This window comes from Gorilla gorilla, chromosome 12 (assembly GCF_029281585.2).
Source record: "Gorilla gorilla gorilla isolate KB3781 chromosome 12, NHGRI_mGorGor1-v2.1_pri, whole genome shotgun sequence".
In the NCBI taxonomy this organism is placed as follows: Eukaryota; Metazoa; Chordata; class Mammalia; order Primates; family Hominidae; genus Gorilla; species Gorilla gorilla.
In genome coordinates, this window is record NC_073236.2 from 105945249 (window position 1) to 105966908 (window position 21660).

Consider the following 21660-nt stretch of genomic DNA (forward strand, 5'->3'; position numbering starts at 1 on the left):
GGGGTAGAGGGATACCACTTATAAAACTATCAGGTCTCATGAGAACTCACTCACTATCACAAGAACAGCATGGAAGTAACCACCCATGACTCAGTTACCTCCCACTGGGTCGCTCTCACAACACAGTGGGATTATGGGAACTACGGTTCCAGAAGAGATTTGGGTGGAGACACAGGCACACCATATCAAAGAGTCTTACATCGTACACAAAGAGGTACGTCTTAGTCACTTAAGGCTGCTATTACAGATACCATACACTGGGTAACTAAGATAACAGACATTTATTTCTCACAATTCTGGAGTCTGGAAAGTCCAAGAAAAATGTGCTGGCCAACTCAGTCTCTAGGGAGGGCTCTCTTTCTAACTTGCAGATGGACATCTTTTTATAAACAGACTGATTATATTTAAAAATTAGACAAAAAGTGCTTCAAGAAAAGGAATAATAGTAAAAACAAAGAGGAGCATATCACAATGTTTTAAAAAATCAAAGGATCTTGATGATGTGAAATGCACTGTTAAACAATTTTAAAATACTAAATGAAATTAATTGAAATTATATAGACCACTACTCAAAGCAATTGCATTCTTTTGATGTGCACAAGATAGACCATATGTTGGGTCAGAAAACATACCTTAATTTCAAATGATTGAAAACATACAGAATACATTTTCTAACTAAAATAGAATTATATTAGAAATCAGTAACAAAATTATATCTGGAATATCCCCAAATATTTGAAAATTAAACAACATAATTCTAAGTAAAACATGAGTAAAAGGAAAACATTACCAAAGCAAATAGAAATATTTTTACCTGAATAATGGAAATACAACAAATTAAACTTCGTGGGTGGCCAGAAATTAGTCCCTATAACTATAGCCAACTGATTTTTGCCAAAAGAATCAAGAACACACAATGGGGAAAGGACAGTCTCTTCAATAAATGGTTCTGAAAAAACTAAATATATACATGCAAAAGAATGAAACTAGACTCCCCACCTCTTCCCCTATAGAAAAATCAACTCAAAATGGATCAAAGACCTGAACTTAAGACCCCATACTATAAACTACCAGAAGAAAACATAGGGGAAATGCTTCAGGACATTGGTCTGAGAAAAGATTTTATAAAGAAGACCACAAAGTCACAGGCAACAAAAGCAACAACAAACAAATGAGATTATATCAAACTAAAAAGCTTTTGCACAACAAAAGAAACAATCAGAGTGAAGAGGCAACCTACAGAATGGGAGAAAATATTTGCAAACTCTCCATCAAATAGGTGATTAATATCCAGAATATATAAGAAATTCAAACATCTCAACAGCAAAAAACAATCTGATTTTTAAACGGGTAAATAATATGAATAGACATTTCTCCAAAAAAAAAGACATAAAAATAGCCAACAAATATATGAAAAAAAATGCTCAATATCATTAATCACCAGGGAAATGCAAATCAAAACCACAATGAGGTATCATCTCACCCCAGTTAGGATGGCTATTATCAAAAAGACAAAAAATAACAAATGCTGAAAAGGGAACTCATACACTCTCGGTAGGAATGTAAAGTAGTATGGTTACAATGGAGAACAGTACAGAGGCTCATCAAAATACTGCCAATAGAACTTCCATAAGATCCAGCAGTACCACTGCTGGCCATTTATCCAAAGAATAGGAAAATCAGTATCTAGATGACACATCTGCATTCCCATGTTTGTTGCAGCACTGTTCACAACAGCCAATATGTGAAATCAACTTAGGTGTCTAACAACAGATGAATGAGTTTTTTAAATGTGGTATATACACACAATGGAATACTATTTGGACATTAAAAAAAAATAAATCCTGTCATTCACGGAACATGGTTGAAACTGGAGGACATTATGTTCAGTGAAATGAGCCAGGAACAGAAGGTTAAACACCGCATATTCTCACTCATATGTGAAAGCTAAAAAATGTTCATGTCATAGAAGTGAAAAGTAGAACAGAAGATACCAGAGGCTGGGAAGAGTAGAGGTAAGGGGGTTATAGGGAGAGATTTGTTAGAGGATACAAAATTACAGCTAGATAGAAAGAATAAGTTATAGTGTTCTATAGCACTGTAGGACGACCAAAGTTAATAATTCATAAATTCAAATAGCTAGAAGGAAGATATTGCATGTTCCCAACATGAAGAAATCATAAATGATCGAGATAATGAATATGCCAATTACCCTGATCTGATTGCTATACATTATATATATATATCAAAACACCACTATGTACCCTATAAATATGTACAATTATGTTAATTTTAATATAAAGAAAAATACCATAAAATATAAATTAATTTTTAAAATAAACTTTGTGTGTTACAACTAAAGCAATCCTTAAAGGAAAATATATATCTTGAGATGCTTACATTAGAGAAAAAGCAAAGTTAAAATTAATAATCCAGGTTCATTTTAAGAAACTAGTAAAATAATGGGGTGGGGGGAGGGGGGAGGGATAGCATTAGGAGATATAGCTAATGCTAAATGACGAGTTAATGGGTGCAGCACACCAAAATGGCACACGTATACATATGTAACAAACCTGCATGTTGTGCACATGTACCCAAAAACTTAAAGTATAATAATAATAAAATTTAAAAAAAGAAGCTAGTAAAATAAGAGCAAAATAAGCCCAAAGTAAGTAGAAAGCAGAAAATAAAAAACTAAATGTGGAAATCAATGAAATATAAAGTGGACAAACAAAAGAGAAAAATCAATGAAACTGAAATTCACTGGTAAATATCATCAAACATTTGAGGAAGAAGTAACTACAATCCTCCAATCTTAAATAAATGTTTTCCTAAAATATAAATAGTCCAAACATTCCAATTAAAAGGTAGACATGTCAGACTGTATAAAATATAAGACCCAACTATATACTGTCAGAAGGAAGGAAGGAAGGAAGAAAGGGAGGGAGGGAGGGAGGGAGGGATATTTCCAGCATATTTCCAGAGCCCCAAAGTGTGGTGAAGGTTGTAAATGCAAACTTCACCCAGATACACATAGGGCATCCTTGTTAACAGGCAAAAGAGCAGCAAGATGGGCATGAAGCTGACCCAAGATCCTGCTCATGATCTTGTGGAATTGCCCAAAAGCAGAACTGAGGGAGGCAGGGAGGGAGGGGAGGGGAGGGAAGGGGAGGTGAGAAAGAAGGGAAGAAGGCAGGCAGGCTACAAATATAAAGACATATATAGACATGTTGAAAATAAGTTTGTGGAAATATATGTGCCAGGCAAATATTAATCATAAAGCTGGTGTGGTTACATTAATACTAGATAAAGTAGATTTTAAATGAAGATATATTACCAAGGATAAAGATAAAAGAATCATAATGATAAAGGAGTTCATCAAGAAGGCATAAAAACCCTAAATGTGAGCGCACCTAAAAATAGAACTTAAAAATAAATTAAAAACTACAGATTTTATGGAGTACAAATAAATATAATTTGACAAAACTATAATTTGACATTCAAAGAATACCCCAACAGTAGCATACCATTCTTTTAAAACACAGATGGCATATTAACCAAGACAGTCCATATGCTGGGCCTTAAATTAAAAATGTATTTAAAAAATAAAGTTTATGTTAATTTTCCTTCTTATTAAAAAGAAAATAGTTTTGAAAGAAGCCTCTCTCAATAGGCTTAAGAAAGCTTACATCAGAAGACGAAATCCAGCTAAAATTATCAAATGGATTTTTAAAATTATTACTTTCTTTTCCTTTTACAGGTTATTTTACAAACTGTGTGATATCCCACAATTTATGAAAGAAGCCTCTCAGTGAGGGAAATGTTTCCAACCAATAAATCAAAAGATAAATGATCAAAACTCAAATTCTCTGAAAACCAGTTGCAGGCATTGTGTTCATGTTATATCAAAAGCAATAAATAATAAAATGTCCTAACATATTTTTCATATCATTGAAATATTTTAAGGAAATTTTATCAGTCATTTCAAAGTAAAGAAGGGTTCTGGTAAGGCAAACTGTTTTCTACTTCAAATATTATTTATGAATACAACTCAAGGTAGTTTTTCATGTTGTACATGGAGCTCTGCAGAAAGTATTTCCGTTTAAGGTAGACAGCAATCTATCAAAATAAACCTGGTCAGGCTGTGACATAAATGCATATAAGGCTATCTACGTATACGACCCTGTTTTTTCACTAATCCAATGATGGTAGGGTGCTTCTAAATGTTTCTTAAGTATGTATGGTTTGGTTTGGTTTGGTTCTTGTTTTTATTTGAATGTAGAAGGCTTCTGGCATTGACATTTAGTCTTGGATTGAGATAGGAAAGAATGAGGATAGTTTTAGATGTTCAAGAGGTATTGAAAAGGTATTGGTTAGCAAGATAATTGAGATGAGATTGTTAAGGGACCCAGAGAACCAGAGAAAAGCCAGGAGGGGTGAAGGAATCAAGACACTGGCATCTGTATAGAGGCTAGGAAATGATTTGGGAGCAGTAAGTACGCTAAGACTGAATCAGATCCTAGAAGAGGCTTCTTACTCGTATAACAAGTAAGAGAAGTTTAATGATCACGACAGAATGCAAAGAAGTAGAAAACAGGTGAAGAAAATAAGTTGTGCAGATCAAGCTCCACACCCATAATTTGCATAGAACTAGAGATCAAAACATAGAATGTAGGTTTCAGGTATTCAGGAAGGAACCTCGGATGACAGCTCAGAAAGGCCCAGAGTTATACATGAGTCAGGGTTCAAAAACCCACCCAAAGTAACTACATCTCAGCAAGCAGCACTCCCAGAAATTAGATCAGCTGAGATCCTATAGAATGGAATTATTGAGTTCCCACCTTGGGGATGTAAATATAATCATTGCACCGATAAGGATATGCCATTGTTAGGCATGTGAAGCTTCACCCAGATCCACATATGGACATCCTGGTTAACAGGAAAAAGAGCAGCAAGATGGGCATGAAGCTTACCCAAGATCCTGCTCATGATCTTGTGGAACTGCCCAAAAGCAGAACTGAGACCAAGCAAAAGAAAGCACTCTGGTAAGCAGGCTCATCTACTGGGAGCAAAGGTGAGTCAAGAAAGGACCAGATCACTTCCACCTCCGAGACTGGGTTTTTCAATGAGTTTTAAGGAAACGTTACATTTTTTAAATACTTTTTATGATTTAGGTATTTATACATAGCAATAGTGCTAATAATCAAATGCCGACACAAGAATTGCTGAAGCAAAACCCACTGGCTGATACTCTGATAACCCTATGAGTGCAAACTTAAATACATAAAAGGCCATTTCATTTTCTATAGCTCTACCATATTAGTAATAGGAATTTATGATATGGAATGCTATTGTCTATTCTTTCCTCTGCAATAAAAGCAGTTAAAAAATGTTGTCTCCAGATTTCATGAAGAATTGGTTTTCACAGAATCACAAAACTTTCCAAATTGAAAATCTCTGCAGAGAAAGTAAGCATTGCTAGACTCAACAGACCATGTAAAAAACAGACAGGGCTCATACACAATGATTAAGGATAATCTACATTGGAGTGACAGGGGCAGACCAGGCCACTGCCCTCAACCCTGCCTTTGCTACCTCTGCATATCTGTTTGAGTGACTTCATTGAGAACTCACTCCCTAAGGCCAAACAGAGGAAATATGAGCTTAAATGTTTAATTACTCAGCTTCTTTTCCTCCCCTTTCTCATTGCCTTTTTTCCATTACAAGGTTTCTGGGCTTCTCTCTAGGTTCCTCTCCCCTAGAATGAGTTCTAGAAAATTCTCATTCCTAGCCCTCTAAACCCCAGCTGAGGATGTGGATATGTCTTGCCAGAGTTCTTCCCAAAAGTTGGATCCTGCCCCAAATCCAGGGATTAGTTCTGCAGTTTCGCACAGTTTTGCTGCCTGCCCAAAGACAAATATTGACCATTCTCTCTGTGACACAGTTGCCCCAACTAGATGCCTTTATACTAACTGACCATTCTCTCTGTGACACAGTTGCCCCAACTAGATGCCTTTATACTAACTGTTGCTTCCTGTACCCATTGACCTCTACCCCATCACTAGTCTTTTTGTTTGATTATTTGTTTGTTTGTTTGTTTGAGACAGAGTCTCGCTCTGTCACCCAGGCTGGAGTGCAGTGGCACGATCTCAGCTCACCGCAAGCTCCGCCTCCCAGGTTCACACCATTTTCCTACCTCAGCATCCCGAGTAGCTGCGACTACAGGCACCTGCCACCACGCCAGGCTAATTTTTGTATTTTTAGTAGAGATGGGGTTTCACCGTGTTAGCCAGGATGGTCTCCATCTCCTGACCTCATGATCCTCCCACCTTGGCCTCCCAAAGTGTTGGGATTACGGGCGTGAGCCACTGCGCCAGGCCCAATTTACTCTCTTAGTAAAGGTAACATCCCAATCCCCACCAGTATGCAATATACCTATGGAATAAACACATACATGTACCTCCAAATCTAAAAATCAAATTTTAATTTTTTTTAAAAAGTAACAATATTAATGGAATAGTTTCTAGCATCAAGATCCAAAGCCATGGGCTAAGTGAAAAGAAAGTTCCTAATCCAACCCGCTTGTGATTTCCTGATCTTTCAGATATATTTATGAGAAAAATAGAGGCTATAGAAAAGACGCTGAGAATAATTTGTCTCTCTTACAAACCGCTGACCAAGTATTTCAGACTGTATAGTGGAGGACCAAGTTTCAGTATAAGGTGAAATAGAAACCACCTATGGCCAATGGTGAAACTAATGAATTACAAGGTCACTTCGCTGTCATTTCCTTCAGGTGTAAAATCAGGAAGTTGGGTTAGGTCATCTCTGAGGCCACCTTAAGCTCTAAAAATCTATTATCTGTACAGAGTAGCGCCACTTACACTGACATTTAATGTTAAACCTAAAAAAGCTTATTGACAAGAGGATGTACTTTTGTGGAAACTGATATGGAATCGGTGAGTATAAAATGCAAAGTTTTAAAAGAAGGTGGAAGGCAGATACTTCAGAATTGACATGGCATAACTTAAGCTTAATAATTTGTGGAGTACCCACAAGGTCTGAATAATAAGAAACTTAAATCCACAGAGTATTTGACAAATTCACATTCAAATTCATAACCATTTGTTTATCAGCATATTTCCAGAGCCCCAAAGTGTGGTGAAGGTTGTAAATGAAGTTATAGAGGAATGCACTATTTATTATCATTGAGAAAATGATGTCACAGAACAAGAGATACAAACTGTCTTTCATCATTTTAAAATCTATGACCATAAAGGCAACTGGGCAGTGCTGGAACAGAATGATCCATCTCCCTGGTCACAACTAAATAGCTCCAATTTCCAGTCATTCATGTTTTCAGGGATATGGTTCTCCTTTTCAAAATGTCCTAATAGTTTTAAATGGCTTGTTGTCAACATAAATACCTAATGTGTTTTTCTATTCAGATTACTTCATTATGGAATAATGTACATCGATTTCACGCACAATTTGCACTTTTGTCACTGAAACATCAAGTAGAAACATTATCATTAAATGTTGATTCATGAAGCAAAAAATAATATTTTTTAGTCAAGCTCAGGCCCATGATTATTGGGCCAGCGGGAGCTGAGAATTCTGCAGAGATCACACGGCTTCCCCCAAGGAAACTTCTCTTCCCCATATAACTCTCCACTCTGCCTGCTTGTTGCTGCTTGCAGAAGAATATCTAGACATAAAAGCTTGCTCCTTTCCTTGTAGGAACAGAAGCTGCACTCTATATAACAGGGCTTGGCAAACAGTGAAAGGGCCACATATAGCTCACTGCCTGTTCTGGTACAACTTTCAAGCTAAGAATGGTTATTACATTTTTAAATGGTTGACAAAAAATATGTATCAAGACATGTGGAAACTATATGAAACCCAGATTTCAGTGTCCAATAAATAAAGTTTGGAACTGTCTCAGACTCGTTTGTTTACATATTGTCTATCAATGCTTTCATGCTATAATGTAAAGTCAGCAAGTTGTAAGAGACCATATAGCCCATAAGCTCTTTACCACCTGGCTCTTTAGGGTCAAAGATTGCCCATCCCTTCCCTAGAACATCCAGGAAGTTCCCTTGCTGTGCCGTACACAGAACAACAATATTCGACCCAGCAAAAGTCTTCTGCTTCTCATGCCTGATGGCAATGTCAAATTTTGAAGTCAACACTTTGCTTTAATAACAGAAGTCCTCTACAAAAATACTTATTTTTCCCTAAGACTTCTGCCTGTTATCCATGCTTAGTCATTTGCTTAAAACCAATGTCTCTACTTCTGTCCCTGTTCCCATCTTTGCCAGGAGCCCACCACACTGATTCTACCATTTAAGTAATCCTTCTGTTCTTTGTCCCAAACCCAACTAGATTTCGTCATAGCATTTAATCCTGCAGTGAAGATTTGTTTTCTATTTGTCTGTGTCTGCAGAAAGAAGCAAATTGTTTACTTTCAGAAATACATTAATTCTCTCATGCCAGTAGGAAGGAGAGTTTCACAAGGAACTAACATTTGAATTTTAAGCCAAGCAATTTGAGGGAGGATGGGGAAACACACACAGTTTATATTTACTAGTCTGTCATTGACACATCTGACTCAAAGTGACCACATAAAAAGTCCTTTATTAGTCCTATTTCCTTGTCACTATGAGAGATGTTCAAGTGTCATTTGAATCCCAATTTTTTTTTTTTTTTTGAGACGGCGTCTTGCTCTGTCGCCAGGCTGGAGTGCAATGGCACGATCTCGGCTCACTGCAATCTCTGCCTCCCGGGTTCAAGAGTTTCTCCTGCCTCAGCCTCCCGAGTAGCTGGGATTACAGGCGCGGGCCACCATGCCCAGCTAATTTTTGTATTTTTAGTAGAGACGGGGTCTCACCATGTTGGCCAGGATGGTCTCGATCTCTTGACCTCGTCATCTGCCCACCTTGGCCTCCCAGAGTGCTGGGATTACAGGCGTGAGCTACCGCACCCGGCCAAAAGTGATTTTAAGCATCAGCATTTTATTGCACAGAATTGCAGGTCAGAAGTCTGAAATCAAGGTGTTCACAGAACCACACTCCTCCAGATCCTCTAGAAGAGATTCCGTTTCTTGCCTCTTCCGGCTCCTGATAGTTGTTGGTTTTCCTTACCTGATGGTTGAATCACTCCAGCCTCTTCTTTTGTCTTCACCTGGTCTCCTCTCTGTGTCTGTGTCTTCTGCCACTGGATTTAGGGCCCACTTTGGTAATCCAGGATGACCTCAAGATTCTTCATTATACCTGCAAAGACCATTTTTGCAAATGAGATCATATTCACGGTTCTGGGAATTTATACCTGGACATATCTTTTAGGGGGCACTATTCAATATACTGCATGTAGCAAGAGAATACTAGCGCATGTATCATCTCATCCAAGTCTTCAAGAGCCTTGACAGTTACTGTTATTTCTCACATAAGAAAACCGTAGTGATAAAAGTGAAAACCTAACATTTAAAACTCTGTCTGTCAGCCGGGTGCAGTGGCTCACGCCTGTAATCCCAGCGCTTTGGGAGGCCAAGACAGGCGGATCACGAGGTCAGGATATCGAGAACATCCTGGCTAACACAGTGAAACCCCGTCTCTACTAAAAATACAAAAAATTAGCTGGGCGTGGTGGTGGGCGCCTGTAGTCCCATCTACTTGGGAGGCTGAGGCAGGAGAATGGCATGAAATGGGGAGGCAGAGCTTTCAGTGAGCCAAGATTGCGCCACTGCACTCCAGCCTGGGCGACAGAGCGAGACTCCATCTCAAAAAAAAAATTTAAAAAAACCTCGATCTGTCAGGATTTAAGTCTATTCCTTTAGCCGCTATGGCATTTTACTACCAACAAAGCAGACAGGGCCACTTTCTAAATTGCCCAGCCTACAGGCTGAATATACCAGAGCCCTAAGCCACCACAAGGTCCCTCTGTGCGCCCTCCTTCACCTATTTGTATAGCCATATGGCCCACCAGGAGTGCAGAAATACAGGCTATTTCACAGGTCAGCAGGAAATTCCCAATTGCCCTCAGGGCTAATCAGACACTCTCAGCCACCTTCTTTAAAATTAAGTTCCCATTTCTCTTAGTAAGTTCTGCTTGATGCTTCATAAGGTTCATGGCAAGTTAAATGCATTGCATATTCACCACTGGTAAGCAATGTAGATAAGAAATTCTAAAGAGAATATTTCATCTTCATTTCAATCTAGCAAACTTATAAAAGTATGGATTTTTAAATGGGATGCAAATGACACTAGAGCATAACTCATAGTAACAAGGAGAAAGGACTAATAAAGGAGTTTTTATGTGGTCACTTTGAATTAGACCTGTCAGTGACACTCTAGTGAATATTAACTGTGTGCATTTTTCCATCCCCCTTCAAACTGCTTGGCTTAAAATTCAAATAAAGTTGGTTCCTTGTGAAAACCCCCCTCCTGGTGGCATGAGAGAATTAATGTACTTTCAAAGGTAAACAATTTGCTCCTTTCTGCAGTTGGAGCAGAGCTGTTATAGATCATGCCAACTCAAAGGGAAAATAGAGTCAAGGAAATGGAAGGGTCAAAAGCCAACCACCTGGAAATTTATGTCAGTTTTTAAGCTTAAGATCCTTCACTGCAAACAAATATCGCACTCTAATGCCACAGCACAATAAAGAAAAACCTTTGACTTGTGGGCTTGTGGAAAAAGAAAAATGAAAAAGCAGCATTCATGTGGGAGTCGAAACCTATCCTGCACCTTAGGGAGGAATAAAAAAGCCTGTATGTTATTCCTTTTATCTCTGTTGGAGCCAAGGCGCAGATTGACTCAATGGACAGGAAACTGACAGTGATGGAGCAACTGCTGCTTACCTGATTGTTTCATCATGATTATATCATTTAACTCTCATGTCCACCCTTGAAAGTAGGCAAAATGCCCTCATTTTAGAATTGAGAAAAAATTCAAGCTTGGAAACCTAAATGATTAATCAAAGGTCACTCTGTTAATTTGCAGTGATACAGAGCAAGCCAAAGACATTCTCAGACACGAAGCTTACCTAAACCAACTTCTTTTTCCTGCTCCTGCCAGCATATATAAACACACGCTTTTAAAATAATGACAGGCTAAATCTAGCAATCAAGTCATTATAGCATTCCAGTAAGTCTGCAAGTGACATGTTGTTTTCACCAAAGATGGACCAGGATATGACATTGTCTCCTTCTATTATGCCCAGCCAGCAGACTGACTGTCAGATGCCCACTGCTGTGATCTGTTTAGCAAGGTCAGCTGCTTGATTGCTATGAATAATTGGATGCCATTAATAATGGTCAGCTCCAGGATATAGGAAAGTGGTCAAGCGTGGTAATTGTATTTTGAATTCCAGCAGATTATTTCCTGGGGAGCAGGAAGACAACCACTATATAGGATACAGTTTTTCTAAGTAGAATAGAAATAATTGCTTCCCTAGAGGTGAAGGGGAGAAGCCAAGGGCTCCCGTAATAGTGTGTGACCATATCTAGTAAGAAACATGGAGGTCAAGGTTTTGCAAGTGATGGCTAATGCTATGAAGCCTGGCCACTACCATCACTAAAAGTCTTCACAAGTTTACATTCTTGTTATTCTCTTACTGAGATTAACACTAGAGCTTTACATGTTGAGGGGCCACCATCTAAATTCTGAAGCACCAGTGAGGTTAGACCAATGGCTAATTAGGAAATCTAATACAACTGATATCCATCTGAAAAGGTCAAGCATAAATCTTTTGCTGTTTAATGTGTATTAAATTCTCACCACATATTAAGGGCTGTAGATACTGCAAGATAATTAGGCAAAACATTATTATCTTAAAAAAAAAGCCTTGTCAAAAAATGAAGGGTTTTTAAAAATCTCCCAGGACATAATAATAAAAGTGAGAAATTAAAAAGAGATTGAAAAAAAAGCACGTGAAAAGGAAAAACTAAAAGTGATTTTAGAGGATAGACCGCAGTATAGGCAACACATAAAGAGCAAAACATTTCACAGAAAAATATAATAGCTATCAGTTTCAGACTTTACTAAGGAAACTATTTCTTAAATTGCCCAGCAATGTGGGCAGAACAAATTAAAGTTAAAACTTATTATAGCAAAGGAAATATGGATGGGAGCATGGAATCGTGATACAACTGCCTGAAATGAAATATTCAACACAAGCCTCAATTCTTGCCAGCTTTTCCATTATTTGAAGCTACCAGGAGTTGGATCATTTTGACCATTTTTTTTTTAAAGTATTCAGTGTTTGGATGAACTCTACAATGAAAAGAGATAAACAATCATAGAGCTAAAACTATAAAACTCTCATAAGAAAACATAAGGAATAAGTCTTTGTAACCTTGGGTTACACAATGGTTTCCTGGATCTGGCACCAAAAGATAGGTGACAAAAGAAAACACTTAGGCTGGGCGTGGTGGCTCATGCTTATAATCCCAGCACTTTGGGAGGCCGAGCTGGGCGGATCATGAGGTCAGGAGACCATCCTCGCCAACATGGTGAAACCCCGTCTCTACTAAAAATCCAAAAAATTGGCCAGGCGTGGTGGCTTACACCTGTAATCCCAGCACTTTGGGAGGCCGAGGTGGGCGGATCAAGAGGTCAGGAAATCAAGACCATCCTGGCTACAGTGAAACCCCGTCTCTACTAAACACACAAAAAATTAGCTGGGCGTGGTGGCGGGCGCCTGTAGTCCCAGCTACTCGGGAGGCTGAGGCAGGAGAATGGCGTGAACCCGGGGGGCGGAGCTTGCAGTGAGCCGAGATCACGCCACTTCTCTCCAGCCTGGGTGACAGAGTGAGTCTCCATCTCAAAAAAAAAAAAAAAAAAAAAAAAAACTAAAAATTAGCCGGGCCTGGTGGCACATGTTTATAGTCCCAGCTACTCGGGAGGCTGAGGCAGGGGAATCACTTGAACACCACACGTGAAAATTGCAGTGAGCCAAGATTGCACCACTGCACTCCAGTCTGGTGACAGAGTGAGACCTCATCTCAAAAAATATATATATATTGGACATTGGACTACATGAAAATTAAAAACTTTTGTGTTGCAAATGAGATCATCAAGAAAGCTAAAAGATGACCCACGAAACACAAGAAAATATTTGCGAATCATATAAGTGATAAAGGATTTGTATCTCAATAGAAATAGCCAAAAAATAAAAAGAACCCAAATGCTGGTCAACTGATAAGTGGATAAAGAAAATGTGGTATATCCATCCAGTAAAGTATTAATCAGCCATAAAAAGGAATGAAGTACTGACACTCACTACGTGTTTGACTCTTGAAAACATTATGAAAAGTGAAGGAATCCAGTCACAAAAGGCCACATATTGTATGATTCTATTTAGGGTACATGTCCAGAATAAACTAATTTACAGAGACAGACACTAGGTTAGGGGTTGTTTAGGGCTGAGGGAAGGACACAGGAGAGAAATGGGGATTGATTGATAATGGGTACAGGGTTTCCTTGAAGGGGGATGAAAATGTGCTAAAACTAGATTATGATGATGGTTGTGCAACCCTGCAAATATGCTAAGAAAACATACAATTGTACACTTTAAATGGATGAGTTGTATGATGTGAATTCTCTGTCAATAAATTCAAAGCTCTTTTTGAAAAAATCAAACACAAATAAAAACAGCATTGGATATTGGGTGCTTCCCTAGGGACAAAAATTACTGTATTCTCAGAATACGGGTCCAAAAGGGGAGAAGCAACTTGTCCTAGGCCCCACTTTGAGCCAGTAATGAAACAAGATCCCTAAGATTTCTGCTTCCAGGTGATTCCCTAGACTCCAGTAACACTGGCAAATTTCTTAACCCTTTATGATTCAAATTTATTTTTTATTTTTCTGTTGGTGTCTTTTTCCCTCAGTGATGGTAGTCTTACTGACATATTTGCCCAGAAACATTTCTTTAAGATGATATAAACGGAAGACATGATAACCTAAAGGAAGTAGGCAATATCAACCTACAGAAGTCTATTTCCCTGGACAATAGTAAGTTACAAAACCTGGGTATGGTCTAAATAGTTCCCTGAAAAGAGTATTAGATGGAAACATGCATGGTTTTTAGGCCTGAGAAAATTATAGAAACAGGTGATGATCTGTCTATAGAAGTAAGGACCCCAAATCCATATTTCCCAGTCTTTAATAACGCCTACAGGTTAAGCAGGACAGAAACCAGGGTACAGAGGGTCAGTTCTTTGACTTCTGCTCTTAAAGTTAATGCCTTTTCCCAATAGAGAACATCCATTTCCTTCAAGAGCCACTTTTAAGCCCACACAAAGCTTTGAGAAGCCAGAAAGGAAAGAAAGAGCCTCATCTCAGCTGCAATATTTCCAGAACCTTCAAGCATCTTATTTTAAAATCAGAAGAGACAAAATGCCTCAGACACCAATGGTATCCTCATTTGTACAATGGAGAAAGTGAACACCACCTACCCGAAAAAAAAGCCCAAGTAAGAAAAAACAGCAAACGTGTGTGCGCGCGCGTGTGTGTGTGTGTGTGGCCTATGTGTGCTGGTAGCTTGGGTGCAAAGGTTTCTGGGAGAGCTAAGGCTGAACATCATAACCTAGAGTATTTTAAGAGTTTTCTAGAACACAGCAGAGATGATACAGAATTTCCTTACGCCTGAAGAGGAGGCGTACACGAGATGGAAGACTGTAAGTTACATCTTTGTTCTCCCTACTGCACTCTAGGCTTTAAAACAAATTCAATAATTACATAAAATTCAAGAATTATTTTGTCCTCTGTTCGTTCTTTTATCTGTAATACACCTGCAATTTTCAAGCTCCTATTTTCCTTGTTTTCTTTTACTTCTAGATTATTTTTATTTATTTTTCTTTTCATAAAATAAAAATGTTTCTCCAAGAGAGCACTGGCAAGCCTTGAGGTAGAGTAAATTAGCCAGTAACCATTTCTTTGACATCTATTCAACCACTACAAACCCACCTGAGGGTGAGGAGGAGAAAAGGTGAGAGAGGAGATTGGTAGGAATAGCACTCCATGTTTTATTCATCTTTTCAGGACACTGTAGAGATTAACTAATTACCCTACACTATGCATCTGTAGGAAAAAGAAGAGTAGTCCAGCTGTGCTCTACTTTAAGAAAAACTGATTTATAAAAATAGAATTTATCAAAAATATAAATTATGAAATGAATCAGAAAACATTATTTATAGAAGTGTTCAATATAAGGTTGAATTTTAATAAGAGTGCACCCCTAGAGCATGTAAAATATGACATCATTTATGAAACTTGAATCATTCTTCTACCAAAACCCATTATTTAAAAATCCAAACTTATAAAAACAGATGTATTAGGGGGTTATTTGTTAAATTCATTAAAATATTTCTTTAAATAGCATGCCAACGCAACATCCCACCTCCAGGTACTAAAAATATCATTTGATTTGCTAGCAATTAATTAAATACAAATTCAGGGAAACACAAGCTACTGTTAGAACTGAATATGCCTGTCTTTGTGTCTTTGTTCCTGTGGGTAAATAGGAAAATTGAAGATCTCAGGAATTCAGTAGTCACTCTCAGATTAATATTTATAATTAAATTCTCCTACTCTCTTATCTATAAAATATCTATCTTCTGTAATACTGATACACAAATAGACATAAATTATTCATGATCGGCCAGGCGCAGTGGCTCACGCCTGTAATCCCAGCACTTTGGGAGGCCCAGGCGGGCGGATCACAAGGTCAGGAGATCGAGACCATCCTGGCTAACACTGTGAAACCCTGTCTCTACTAAAAATACAAAAAAATTAGCCAGGCATGGTGGCGGGCACCTGTAGTCCCAGCTACTCAGGAGGCTGAGGCAGGAGAATAGCGTGAACCCGGGAGGCGGAGCTTGCAGTAAGCCAAGATGGCACCACTGCACTCCAGCCTGGGTGACACAGTAAGACCCTGTCTCAAAAAAACAAAAGAGAAAAAAATTATTCATGATCATGGAAAGAGCAGAGAAACATGACATTAAATAGTGAGTAGCAACAAAATAATTTCATTTTAACTTTTGGCTATATTTCTTATTTGCTTTAGATGTGTACCCAAAATAATTCAATAATCCAAAGATTGGCATTTGAAATACAATTTTCCATGTGCATGAATTGAAGTTGAATAATACTAAGCAGAATTTCTATGAGAAGTAGACCCAGGAATAGAATCCCAACAAGTGCTGTAATTTGAGGGTAGTTCTTAATAAAATATCATCGAGTGTGACAAACGGCAAGTCCTCTGATTTTAACTGATCAAAGAATAAAAGCAAAGTAAAAGATTTCAGGGGCAGAGTATTACATACTGATGCTTTTCAAACAAATTGCATTTAAAAGTGAAACCCCTTCAAAATATCTGTACCTTCAGCATTCCTTTGACCAACCTGGGACTGACTTTTTAAAAGACAAAAGATGAATTCATTGGCCAGCTTGCATTTTTACTTTTGGAAGCAAAACATGGCAACAGACCTGCTCTCTCTAAAGTATAAGGCCCCAGCCAAGTACTCTGTAACACTCTAGAGACCACAGTCTTTTGGGAACAGGCTCCCCAAAATCTGGCCATAAACTGGCCCCAAAACTGGCCATAAACAAAATCTCTGCAGCACTGTGGCATGTTTATGATGGCCATAATGCCCACACTGGAAGGTTGTGGGTTTACCGGAATGAGGGCAAGAAACACCTGGCCCACCACCCAGGGCAGAAAACCACTTAAAGGCATTCTTAAACCACGAACAATAGAATGAGCGATCTGTGCCTTAAGGACATGCTCCTGCTGCAGATAACTAGTCAAACCCATCCTTTTATTTTGGCCCATCCCTTCATTTCCCATAAGGAATACTTTTAGATAATCTATAATCTATAGAAATAATGCTTATCACTGGCTTGCTGTTAATAAATATGTGGGTAAATCTCTGTTCGAGGCTTTCAGCTCTGAAGGCTGTGAGACCCCTGATTTCCCACTTCATACCTCTATATTTCTGTGTGTGTGTCTTTAATTTCTCTAGCACTACTGGGTTAGGGTCTCCCTGACCGAGCTGGTCTCAGCAAGTGGCGTCCATCGTGGGGGCTCGAATCCAGGTTGAAGGGTCACCGGAATGATGGTTGGAGAATGTGGAACTAGCTGGAGGACACCTGAGTACTCTTAAAGCAATCCCCGTGGTGAGTAAGAAGGGGAGCTCAGAAGCGTCAGGGTAACAATGGGACAAGTATGGGCTCTGGTTCATTCTACCTTGGAACTTGTTCACACTGATAATGAGGAGGAAGGAGAGTATAACAAAGTAGCAGAAGAGGTTACAGAGCAGGTTTATTTGCCAGCTAAAGCTAAAGCAGCAAAGGAGAGAGAGGTTCATCCCTTCCCTTCTGCACCCCCCTTGTTATTATTTTGAAGAAAAAGAGTGGCCTGACCCTCCAGATCTTTCTTTTCTGGAGGACACTGGGCAAAAAGTAGTTGCCCCAGTGACTATTTGAGCAGCACCTCAAGTGACCGCTCTTAGTTCTATTCAAGCAGGAATTCAGCAAGCTAGATGAGACGGTGATTTAGAGGCTTGGCAGTTCCCTGTTAGAATATACCCCCCAGATCAACAGGGAAATATTATAGCTACATTTGAGCCTTTTCCTTTTAAATTAGTCAAAGGATTTAAAGAAGCTATTAATCAGTATGGACCAGGTTCTCCTTTTGTAATGGGACTGTTAAAGAATGTTGCTGTTTCCAGTCGGATGATTCCTACTGACTGGGATGCTCTTACTCTAGCTTGTCTAACTCCTGCTCAGTTCTTACAATTTAAAACTTGGTGGGCAGATGAAGCTTCCATTCAGGCTGCTTGCAACGCCCAGGCCCAACCTCAAATTAATATAACTGCAGACCAACTTTTGGGGATTGGCAGCTGGGCTGGTTGAGATGCACAAGTGGTCATGCAGGATGATGCCATAGAACAGCTTAGAGGAGTGTGTATTAGAGCTTGGGAAAAAATCACTTCAAGTGGAGAACAATATCCTTCCTTTATTGCTATGAAACAGGGACCAAAAGAACCATATGTGGATTTTATAGCTCGTTTACAGGAGTCTCTTAAAAAGGTGATTGCAGATTCAGCTGCTCAGGATATAGTGTTGCAGTTATTAGCTTTTGACAATGCTAATCCTGATTGCCAGGCTGCTCTGTGACCTATCAGAGGGAAAGCACATTTAGTTGATTCTTTCAAGGCCTGTGATGGTATTGGAGGTAATTTGCATAAGGCTATTCTGCTAGCACAGGGAATGGCAGGACTGAGAATGGATAAAGGAAATACTCCGTTTCCTGGAGCTTGTTTTAACCGTGGGAAGCACGGTTATACTAAAAAAGAATGTAGAAAAACTCAGCGAGTCAGGCCACCAGATAGGGGAAAAAAGAAAACTGCTGAGTCTGAAATATGTCCAAAATGTAAAAAAGGAAAACGTTGGGCTAATCAGTGTCACTCTAAGTTTGATAAAGACAGGAACCCGATTTCAGGAAACAACATGAGGGGCCCGCCCCAGGCCCCATTCCAAACAGGGGCATTTCCAGCTCAGGCCATTCCCTCACCCCTGTACAATGTCTGTCCCCTGCCACAGCTGGTTGTGCCACAGTAGATTTATGCTGCACAAGAGCTGTGAGCCTTCTGCCTGGGGAACCCCCACAAAAGGTCCCAACAGGAGTCTGTGGACCCTTGCCAGCGGAGACAATAGGATTACTTCTAGGCAGGTTTGGTTTAAATTTAAAAGGGGTACAAATACATACAGGAGTCATTGATTCAGATTACAGTGGGGAAATTCAAATTGTTTTATCTACTTCTGTTCCCTGGAAATCAGAGCCAGGAGAGTTCATAGCACAGCTCCTTATTGTGCCATATGTGGGAATGGGGAAAAGTAAAATTAAATGAACAGGAGGATTTGGAAGCACAAATAAACAAGGCAAAGCAGCTTATTGGGTAAATCAAATTACTGATAAACGTCCTACCTGTGAAATAACTATTCAGGGAAAGAAATTTAAAGGTTTGGTAGATACAGGAGTGGACATTTCAATCATTTCTCTACAGCACTGGCCATCCACGTGGCCAATTCAACCAGCTCAACTTAACATAGTTGGAGTTGGTAATGCCCCTGAAGTATATCAAAGTAGTTACATTTTGTATTGTGAAGGGCCCAATGGACAACCTGGGACTATTCAACCAAGTATAACTTCTGTACCTATAAATTTATAGGGGAGAGATTTATTACAGCAATGGGGAGCACAAGTTTTAATTCCAGAACAATTATACAGCCCTCAAAGTCAACATATGATGCATGAAATGGGGTACATCCCTAGTATGGGACTGGGAAAAAATGTGCAAGTTTTCAAAGAACCACTTCAAGCAGAAGGACAAAGTTCCTGCCAAAGATTAGTATATCATTTTTGATGGTGGCCATTGTTAAGCCTCCAGAAGCTATACCTTTAAAATGGTTAACAGATAAGCCCATTTGGATAGAACAATGGCCACTAAGTAAAGAGAAACTGGAGGCTTTAGAGAAATTAGTTACTGAACAATTAAAAAATGGGCACATAGCTCCAGCATTTTCCCCTTGGAATTCTCTAGTTTTCATAATTAAGAAAAAATCAGGTAAATGGAGAATCTTAACTGACTTAAGAGCCATCAATTCAGTTATACAACCTATCAGAGCGTTACAGCCAGGATTGCCTTCTCCTGCTATAATTCCAAAAAACTGGTCTTTAATAGTCATAGATTTAAAAGACTGTTTCTTTATTATCCCCTTAGCTGAGCAAGACTGAATGGTTTGCATTTACAATTCCTGCGGTAAACAACCTGCAGCCTGCTAAGTGTTTTCATTGTTTTACAGATAGGTCTAATAATGGTAAAGCTTCCTATTCTGGCTCAAAAAGTAAAGTTTTACAGATGCCCTACACTTCAGCTCAAAAAGCGGAGCTTGTAGCTGTAATTGAGGTATTGACTGCTTTTGATATGCCTATTAATATAATTTCTGATTCTTCATATGTGGTTCATTCCACACAGTTAATTAAAAATGCTCAGTTATGATTTCATACAGATAAACAACTGATGACAAAAACAAAAAAGGGGGAGAAATAGGGATTACGGGACAGCCCATACACAATTGAATCTAGCATTATTAACTTTAAATTTTTTGAGCCTGCCCAAAGGCCAGATGTTATCAGCAGCTGAACAGCATCTACAAAAACCAGCTGCAAAGACAGAAGCAAAACAATTGGTTTGGTGGAGATATCCGATAACAAAAAGTTGGAAAATATGTAAAATAATAAACTTGGGGTAGAGATTATGCTTGTGTTTCTCCAGGCCAAAATCAACAGCCAATTTGGATACCATCAAGACATCTGAAAAGTTATCACAAGCCAGATGCCAAGGAAGAGATTCTGGGGAGGATCCCGAGGACCCCCCAGTTGCAGCCATGTTGATACTGACACTGAGGAGGACCCCAACTGTCACGAGCAACACCCATTGAACACAGACACCCACCTGGGGACAGATCAAAAAGCTGTCACAGATGGCAAAAGAAAACCTAAGGAAGGCGGGACAACCAGTCACAATAAGTAATTTAACGGTAGCTATGATAACGGTGATCACCACTGCCGTGAGTATTCCTTCAATAAGGGCTGACACAGAGAACAATTATACTCATTGGGCATATTTATCAATCTTGGCTGGCAATAGTGCCTGGATGTAATCACTCTATAACACAGTTACACATGCTTTCTGATCTCAGTATTTACCATAATAAATCTGCTCCTATAATTGAAGTATATCACCCTCAAAAACCTTTTTGTAAACAGGATTGGACCCAGTCAGAAAAAATGAACAAACTTGTTTAGGAAGATTGCATTGCAGAACAGGCAGAGGAGCTGCACAACGATTCCTATGGAATCATTATTAATTGGTCCCCTAAGGGGATGTTTAGCTTAAGTTGCACCTCTCAGCCTGCATGCCATGGCCACACTATGTTCAGCTGATCCAAACAAAACGGTCAGATGGTAGAAATGGCAAGAAGTACGGCCAGAGTTCCTATTATCTGGAACCATGGTGGTATAGTGGCACCTCAACCTCAAATGATATGGCCCGCTGTAGGAGCTAAACATAAGGATTTATGGAAACTATTAATAGCTCTTAGTAAGATCAAAATTTGGGAAAGAATAAAAAAGCAACTAGAAGCACATTCTACAAACTTGTTTTTGGATGTTGCAAAATTAAAAGAACCAATATTTGAAGCATCCCAGGCACACCTGACCTTAATGCCAGGAAATGGAGTGCCTGAAGGAGCTGCAAACAGATTAGCAGCTAGTAACCCATTAAAACGAATAAAAATACTTGGAAGCTCTGTGATTTAAACGATGACTGTGCTTTTAATCTGTGTTGTTTGTCACTGTATAGTCTGCAGATGCAGATCCTGACTCCTGCGAGAAGTAGCTCACCATGACAAAGCTGCCTTTCCTTTTATCGATTTGCAAATCAAAGAAGGGGGACATGTTGGGAACAACCCCCTCCCCCAAATCTAGCCATAAATTGGCCCCAAAACTGGCCATAAACAAAATCTCTGCAGCACTGTGACATGTTCATGATGGCCATAACACCCACACTGGAAGGTTGTGGGTTTACCGGAATG

The 21660-nt window shown here is 39.1% G+C and overlaps 1 long non-coding RNA gene across 2 annotated transcripts in view; it reads right to left on the minus strand.

The window, feature by feature from the left end:
* LOC129531810 (uncharacterized) overlaps window positions 1-21660 on the minus strand; it is a 162048-nt gene that overhangs the window by 120956 nt on the left and 19432 nt on the right. For both annotated transcript variants that reach the window (XR_008677233.2, XR_008677234.1), the window contains exon 2: window positions 9144-9272. This is a non-coding gene — a long non-coding RNA (uncharacterized lncRNA). The remainder of the gene's footprint in view (window positions 1-9143; window positions 9273-21660) is intronic.